Source organism: Lepidochelys kempii, chromosome 3, assembly GCF_965140285.1.
Source record: "Lepidochelys kempii isolate rLepKem1 chromosome 3, rLepKem1.hap1, whole genome shotgun sequence".
Lineage (NCBI taxonomy): Eukaryota > Metazoa > Chordata > Testudines > Cheloniidae > Lepidochelys > Lepidochelys kempii.
The window spans coordinates 11670094-11679293 of NC_136382.1; the positions used below are offsets into that span (position 1 = coordinate 11670094).

At 43.6% G+C, this 9200-nt stretch overlaps 1 long non-coding RNA gene across 1 annotated transcript; it reads left to right on the plus strand.

The window, feature by feature from the left end:
* Positions 1-273: 273 nt before the first annotated feature.
* LOC140908105 (uncharacterized) lies at positions 274-3350 on the plus strand. Its single transcript, XR_012157754.1, has 3 exons — positions 274-544; positions 983-1073; positions 3106-3350. It is a non-coding gene; the product is annotated as an uncharacterized LOC140908105 (long non-coding RNA).
* Positions 3351-9200: the final 5850 nt, after the last annotated feature.

Below are 9200 nucleotides of genomic sequence, written 5' to 3' on the forward strand. Positions count from 1 at the left end.
TTCTGTCCTTCCGATATATTTTGTACCCTGGTATTACTGTATCCCATTGATTATCCTCGTTCCTCCAAGTTTCTGTGATGCCTATTATATCAATATCCTCATTTAATACGAGGCACTTAAGTTCAACTATCTTATTATTTAGACTTCTAACATTTGTATATAAGTACTTAAAATTGTCACTTTTTAGATATCTGCCAATATGAGATTTAATTGAATGGGACTCTTTTTCATTTGACTCTTTCACATTGGATCCTACCCATATTTTATCATCTTCCATCCTCTCCGCCTTACTAGGATATAGAGAATCTCCATGAATAGATCACTCCTAAGGAATGTCTCTGTCCAAGCCACCTGCTTCTCCGCACCTGTCAGCTTTCCTCCAGTCCTTAGTTTAAAAACTGTTCTACGACCTTTTTTATTTTATGTGCCAACAATCTGTTTTAACCCAGTGTTTAGGTCACTCATGTGGGATGTGGAAGACTGAAGTCTGAATCCTTGCTTGGGAACAGTATCCTACTGACCCTCCTATACAGACTATATTGGGGTAGGTGTCTCTTCTGTTGAAGCTATTCCACTTCGTATAAAATCCTTGAATATCTTTGGGCCTGGAGAGAATGAGAAATCAAATGGCTTTATAGCCTGGTGCTTAGGGCACTCACCCGGGAGCTCCAGATGCTTCCTCCAATAAATATTGAATGAGTTTTCATCCTGGTTCAAACTACATAACAGTATTCAAAGAAGGTGGCCTTGGCTGGTACAAAACCTCACTCCTTCCCCTTCCCCTGGAGTACAAAAGATCTGGTACCAAAGCCCTCAGACTCAAGATCCTTTATAATGGAACTTGACCATAAACGGCCAGGGGTGGTGCCAAGGGTGGGCATGATAGGTATATTAAGCCTACTAAGAAGGAGAGGGTAGGAAGGGGAAGGAAAAGCTGTACTGGTGTATAGAGCTGCAGATGATGCTTCCTTTTTAACCCCAGTAAACATCACATTGCCTGCACTTTGGACTCTGGCCTTCTGCTTCCTGTCTGCGTGACAAGAACCAAGGGAGGGCTAACACCCCCAACTAAGGTACACACTGCCTCTCAGTTTTGTACAATTATAAGCTATATACAAGTTGTAACTTCATCTCCCAAATAATATAGCAAAAGCCATTCAGAAAGTATCTACCTCCCCTCAATATTATAGGGATGAGTTAAACCTATACCCATTTATCCAACCCCCAACCCACTGCGTGGTACCATGATGTGAGCCACATCTAGTTTGGGTTTTGCAAAACCTCAATGTGACTGGGAAATTTTGCACCACTCATGCACGGTCACCTGTAGATTGACCCATTTCTGATGCAGCAGATCAAAATTAAAACTGGTGGGGGAGGAAAGCGGGCTGGGACTGAGAGGGGAATGAGCCATGCTGGCTGTTCCCTACCTGCTCCCCTGGTGGACAACTAGGGTCTGATAATCATCAGCCCCCACAGCCCCATTTCCCCAGCATTGCAGCATGAAGGAACCAGAACTAGGGTTGCCAGCTGTGGTGGGACATATTCCTGGTGGTTTCAACACAGGACATCAATTTTTAATTAAAGATGAATCTTTAATCCCTGGAGACTCCAGGCCAATGCTGGAAGGCTTGCAACCCTAACCAGAACACAATTATGGATGCACCCTACCAATGAGTTTTGCTGGTGTGGTGTGAGTCTCTGCCAGGAATAGAATCAGCACTGCCAGCTCTATGCCACTCCCTGCAGAAGCCCTGGGTGCAGGAGACATACAGCGGAGGGTGGAAGGGCAGTTCCCTGGAGAAGGGAGGCATGGTCAGGACATTCCTATGCCCTTGCTGTTACTGGCTGCTGGAATGACCCATGGGGCAGTGGGCACATGTTGGCTCAACTGCTTGGGCTGCTCTAAACTGTCCTATAGGCCAAACTGGCTCATTGCTGGCTCGGCATAAAGGAAGTGCAAAGCTGACTGAAAGCCACCTGCCCTCTCCTCTCCCCATCCCTGTCCCTGCCCCCAGGGATGGATTGGGCCCTGAATGCCTAGGGGGCTGCAGAATTGACTCTGGGCCCATCTAGAGTGGGGTGTACTGAGCACAGGATGGCTCCCATCCAGCAAGTGGGTGCTGCCACCAGGGTGGCGAAAGAAGGGAGTTCCTGGGTTATCACAGACTCACACATAGCCCAGCTGCAGATAAGTTGTGGGGGATGTAGGAACACAAGGTCAATTTGTTGAGGGAGGGAGGCAGCACATGATTGATTTGCTGAGGGCAGGAAGGTACAAAGGTAGAAGATCAGTTTGGTGGGAGGGAGGCATGGCAGGCAAGGAATGAATTTGCTGGAGGTGGTGGGGGGGAATGGAGGAAGAAGCTGGAGGATTGAAAGATGTGAGTGGAGGCCTAGGTTCAGTTTAGACGTGGGGGGAATGTGACCCAAGAATCCTTTAATGCCAACTGGCAAGGGGGTTACAGGACTGTGGTGATTCTGGTGTATATATTCTAGTTCACCAAATAACGTCATATTGGGTCTTAAATGAAAGCTGGTGTCACACTGGTTCTTGATGTCATTGTGAAATCTAATCCTTCAAAGCCTACTTATATGATATTATTATTAGTCGATTAACATCAGCTGAAGAATTGGCCCAAAGAGCTTCACCAACGCAGAAATGGTGCATCGCAGTGGGGCATCAGGCCCAGTATATTTTTCTCCATAGTTAGCTATCTCTTCTGTTCTGTGTAAGCAATGAAATTTGGTTACCTTAATTTAATTAAACCAATTACGGCTCGTGTGATTATGATTATGGTTGGAACAAATTATTGGTCATCTAATTAAGCCAAGGCCAAGAGGCCCTGTGGAATGCAGAAGAGCACGTCTCATACTGTTCTGAATGACTGCACAATCTGGTAGGAGGCTTTTTCTTTAACTATTCGACCCTGAAGCCTGGCGTGAGACCAGTTTACAAGACAATGGCTAAAAATGTGTTAACAGATCATGGGCCCTAAATTCAATATTAGTATAAGCAAAAAAGTTCTTGTCTGTACTGTTTGCTTTATAGCTTATTAATTATAATGACACCTGCTTATTACATCTACCACTTCTCATTCACAGATCTCAAAGAACTGTACAAAGGAAGCCAGTATCATTTTACCCTGTTTACAGATGGGGAAACTGAGGCACAGAGTGGTGCTATGGCTTCTCTCCACCTGTTCCAACCAGACTGCTAAGAACAAGCGTGCATTGGCCTCAGGGAGATGGACTAGATGACCTGATTGTTGTTTTTCATGTATAATTTCCATGATTCGATGATGTTCTGAACAACACCTGTGAAGCACAGGAGCCAGCCTGGATCGTCCATGTAGTCTTTTCTGCCCCAACACCATCGTATTGGCGGGGGATTAGAAGTATGAAACGGCTCCAGTCTCCCTTTGATGTTACTGTGATCTGCTGGCCCTGCCCCGAGAGCTGTAGCCTTTCAGTTCATTCGGGATTTGCTGAGGAATATCCCTCCTGCTCACCACCTGTTTCAGTGTTTACTCAGCGGGGCAGATGCTGTACAGCATCATCTGAGGAAGCCTTCACTTTCAGAGCAGGAACAAAGACAATTATCTCTTCTCATCCAGGAGTAGATAACCCACAATAACAGCATTATACAAAGGCCTTTCCTTGGGCTGTTTTCCTTCCAAGTTACTCCTGATGACGTCCTCACTTCCCAAGTCTCTCAGGTTGATAACAAGTGATATCAAGTGCTAGGTATTATTATACCAAACCAAGTCCCATAGCTTGAGTCATTTATATGTAGGCTTGGCTGAATTTCTATTTTTGTTTATACTTTCAATGAATAATATCAATTTTTATTGTTAATCTTTTTTTTTCAATTTTTATCAATTTCCATTTTCACAGTTGAGCAAAATGATGGGTTTTAAACCTCTCTAACAGTTTTTATCTATTTAAATTTTCACAGTTGCAGGAAATAAAGTGTGTGGGGGAGGGAGGGAGTGTCAGACAATATTTTAAGAACAGCACACACTTTTTGAATCTCAAATCAAACTAAGAAGTTTTCAGGAAACATTTTTCTTACTTTCCCTCTGTGTAATTTTTGATGGAAATATTGGAAATATTGATTGTAATTTTGTAATATTGTTATTTTTGATGGAAATGATGGAAATATTGTTCCGTCGGTTCGTACGTGGACAGGAAAAGCAACATTTACCAACATTTACCAATAAAAATCTAATCTTTCCAAGCGTAATTATTCTTAATGGAAATACTTTTTGGTGAATTTGACTATGAACACTGAAATCCACTTTTACCCATAAACAGGGAAAATAATCTAATCTTTGCAAGCCTTTTTATTATCGATTAACATATGTTTCATGGGTTTGTGTGTGTACGGCAGAATTGTGGTTTACTCAGATTTACTGAGAAAAATCAGATCCTTCCAAGACGATTGATATCATATTATTATTAATTATTATTATTATTATTTGTATGACCGTAGTGCTTAGAGGCCACAGCCAATAGCAGTACCCCATTGTACTAGGCACTGTGAAAAGACATAGCAGGAGACTGTCCCCACTGCAAAGGGTTCACAGGCTAAACAGATAAAGTGTGGGATTGAAAACAGAGGCACAGGGAGGTGAAGTGACTTCTCCAAGGTAACATGCCAGGTCAGTGGGAGAACTTAGAACAGAACCCAGGATTACTGACAAGCGCCAAGCAAAACTCCACATGTGGTTTGTCCTGAACCATTTTTTTTTCTTGATTTATTGGACCAGTCACTGAACCAAAAAATGAATGATTTGCCAAGCTCTACTCCTGTCTCTGAGTGCAAGTCAATGGGATCATTCTACCTCTCCAAGGCATGTTGGATATTCTATATAGCAATCCACTCAGGGAGCAGGGCCCATAGGGAGGAATGGGAGCAGGAAGGAACCCAGAAATACAACTCCCATGATGCACTGTGAAGTCACAGGCAGACACAAACAGTCACATTCAACCAAAAAGAACCTGTTATTATTTTATATTTGGCAATGGAACTTTCCACAGAAATCAATCTATTTTTGAGGAAAATTTGAATTTAGACAAACTCCAGTGTCTGATAGGAAAAGGTTTTGTTTGAAAGTTTTCAACCATCCCGAATAATTCCTTCTATTGTCCACAATAGTTCACTGAATATGGCAGTTCCCTAGGGCACTGAATTCTTTCACACACACTCAGATATCAGTTTTTTAGCACCCTATCCCTGTGTACATCTCACTGTGAGCTGCCAGGGGGTCCAAGAAGAGAATAACAAGCAGAAAGTTAAAGGCCCCTGATGTCTGAAGGCGGCCAGGATTTCAGCCCAGACAAGGCCACAGATTGTCCCTAAAGCGCTCAGCCTGCTTGTGAAGATGGCGCAAGCTGTGAGCCCGATTCTGTCCCCCTGTTTCAGCCCCTTACACTGCTCCAGTGGGTTAAAGGGGTGCCGTGTCCCCCTAAGGAATTCCACTGGCACAGAAAGAGTCCCTTGGTGACAATTTGGAATTGCAGCTGGACCTACGTTGACTCCTTCACAGTCCCTATCTTCGTGCCACAACAGAGGGGCAGGAATGTGCATACTGACTTAGGGAAGAGGCATAGTCTGTTGGCTCTGCGTTCTAGTTATTCTGGGAGGCAGAGTGGCCATCGACAGCCATGCAAGGGTCATGTAACTTAGTAGAGCCCAGGGAGCTTCACTGAGTTTCTCCAGGGTCCAAGCAAGTCCTCAGCCAAGCCAGAATTCACAATGCCCTCCCTGCATCTCACTTTTGCCATTCCTAGCCCAGGCTATGCCAGCTGTCCTGTACTTGCTGCGACGCAAATCTCAGAATCTGGGCCTGTGTTTTCCATTTTCAGAAGAGAAGGAAATGAAAAATATTTTTCTTTCTCCTGAAACTGAAGGAGAGGACGGCTCCCTCAGATGTGACATCTGTACACCTGCAATTTAATAATGAAACAGATGGGGAGCTGTGAGGGCTATTGACAGGGCTAAATCCAGAGTCAAAAGAAAGGACGTGCTGCTCAGGGGACAGCCATCAGATCAAACGACATCAAAGGGAGCTTGGAGCAGTTTAATAGCCCCAGAGCCCAACCCGAAAGGACTATCTCCTGGACTATCTTTCCCTCAGATTGGTGACTCATTATAAATACAGGGACTCTCCATCTCCTTTCAACTAAAGAACCTCACTCTGTCCTTGCTTTGCTCATCTCTGCAGGTACATTGAGATTCTTGCCAAAGTTTGGCCATGAAGATCCTTTTCCTTCTCTTTGCTGTTGTCTTCTTGGTCTTCCAGACCCAGAGTGAGGCCGTGGCTGTGCAAAAGAATGAGGCCGAGGCCCAAGCTCCAGACGCAGTAGAAGCAGAAGGCCAGCATGACGCTGCTGAAATCTCATCTCCAGGTAAGAGATGAATACAAGAATAGATATGAATGTAATGTATTAATGGAAGAGAGATGCTCATCCCTGGGCAATACCCAGAGCCAATACAATACTAAACATGATAATACAAGACAAGGTTATACTTGATGCCCAGACAACTCCCATTTTGTCTGTAGGACAACAAGGAAGGCATGCAGTTATTTTGGGGATAGGCAGCAATCTAAAGTGCTTAAAATGCCATTGACACTAGCTATGTTAAAACAGATATAGAGACTTAACAGGAAGAACAGCTGGAGAAACTGTGTCAAAAGCAAAGGCTTCATGCATATATGGGGGACATGTCCAATTATTAAAGCATCTCAGATGTGACTTGTAACCAAACATTACCAGTTGTGGCATTTTTATTGCTGAATGGTCCTTTGGCAAAGCCTCCTGTGCCTTCCTCATGGAAATGGTCACATGCAAAGACATGAAGAATTAATCTCTCACTGCTAGCTAGACTCCTGGGAGTCTCTCACTGGAAGAGCAGCTCAAAATTAAAAATAAAAGGCTGTTATAGCTACTGAAACATTATTGTTTGAGGTAAGTGGCTAGCAAACTAGGTAGAAGACAAAGAGACTTGGTTATTTGGTTATCACTGATTCAATACTGAGACAGAGTGCACTCACCCACAAAAAACATCCTATCTGAACGTATTTTGGACTATTAATGAGCTTGATAGACAGGCTTGAGTAGATAGATAACTCTTTCAGCTTAAGAAAATCCCCAGAGGCTCCATGTTCTGGGTGGGGCAAGGAGCTATGCCCTGTAACCAACATGGTGATTCCATGGCAAATAGAAAAACGTGCCAGGTCATCAAGTCTAGTTCCCCGCTATTGCAAGCAACCCCATCATATAATCCTGTTAATACATTTACCAAGTTACTTAAGTGGTTTGCCCCCATGACTCCTATGGGAAGGCTGTTCCAGAAACTCCTTTCTGTAACGGTGAGAAAGCTTCTTTTAATTTCCAGACTAATTTATTCATGGCCATTTATTCATACCCATTGGTTCTTGTGCCAGCATTGTCCCTTATTTTAAATAGCTCTTCTCCCTCCCTGGAGTTTACTCCCTGAGTTGTTTATTGAGGGTAATCATATTCCCCCCTCAGCCTTCATCTTGCCAGGCTAAACAAGCCGTGTTCCTCCAGTCTCCACTGCTAAGATAGATCCTCCATTCCCCTGACCATCCTAGTAGCTGTTCTCTGCATCTATTCCAGTTTGAATTCAGGATACTTGTGTCTTGGCTGTTTAGACTCTAAACTCTGCAGGAAATATCTCTTATTCTGTTTGTACCTGTGTCTACTGCAATGGGGTCTCAGTCCTGATTGGGACCTCCGGCTGCCACATCATCATTATTTGTAAGTCTTGTGCTCTTCACACAAGAAAACAATATGAAGAAACCACAGGGCACAATGGGGTCCCATCTAGTCATGTTTTCTAGGTACACACAAACATGTGAGGCCTAGCTACATACGTATTGGTGCTCTGGCTGACTGCTGGCAGCTTCTAAAGCATAGACGACAATGAGCTCCACTAGAAGGTTCACAAACTATTTAAAGGGATACTTCACTGATATCACTGGGGATCCTCCTGGCACAACTGATAGAAAAAAATGGCCACTATATTTACATGTTCCCATATCCATGCTATTAACTGAATAGCTGGGGCAATTTACATCATGACTGTTTACCTGAAATCAGACTTCCTGTCTGTGTGCCGATTTTTTTTTATTGTGAGTAAATTAGTGTTGATAATCTTTCCTTTTTTCAGATCTGATGCCTCAAGAAGCACCAATATATTGTGGAAGGCAACTGGGTGTTTGCCGAATGAAATGCTCCCGGAGGGAGAGAACAATTGGCTGGTGTTTCAGAGGGGTGCCTTGCTGCAGGAAAAGGTTTTAAAGATGCCACAGCATGAGACCTGAAGAAATCCAGAATCCGGAAAGTAGTTTGTAGTAGTCAAAGAGTTGTAATTCCTAGTTCGAATGTAAATCATTTGCAGTGATATCAGTGTGTGTGCTGGTTTTATTATTATATTATTATCCTTCAGTGTTACATCACAGGGATTTTTTTTTAAACAGCCTTCACAACATACAAGGTCTTTAAGCTTAAAAAGGGGAAAGCTACTGTCTAAAATTCCCACAAGTCACCAATAAATCCTGACCATGATCTGACTCCGTAGGTTTGGACAGTCAGGAGTTTTGTTAAAACCACTGCAGAATTTCTGAGTCTTAGGTCCACTGCTGAACTCATTCTCCTTTGACCTTCCTTAAAATTCTCTCAGTGCCTAAGAGAGCTGGTGACCGGAGGTCACTGATTGTGATGTCTTGCACTCCTCAGGTGTTCCTGAGTTGCTCATTCCTACACTTAAGGATATTATTATTATTACTATGATGATCAGAGTACCTAGGAGCCCCAGAGCCCCCTTGTGCTGGGTGCTGTGCAAAGGCAGAACAAAAAGACAGTCCATGCCTCAAAGAGTTGACAATCTAAGTATAAGACAAGAGAATTGTATATCATTTGCCCCTTTTATGTTTAGTTGTTGGATGTCTGCGGGTACGTCCACACAACAGCTGGAGATGTAATTTCCAGCTGTCCGTACACATATAGTTTTGATTGATCTCATGCACAAAAAAAAGCAGTGTAGCCACTGTTGTCGGTTGTTCGCTGCAAGATACCTCTCTGTGTGCTGCACTGACTTGGGCCCGATAGCCCGAACAGCAGACTTCAGTCAAACTGCCCAATGCGACCACAGACTCCGTTCAGTA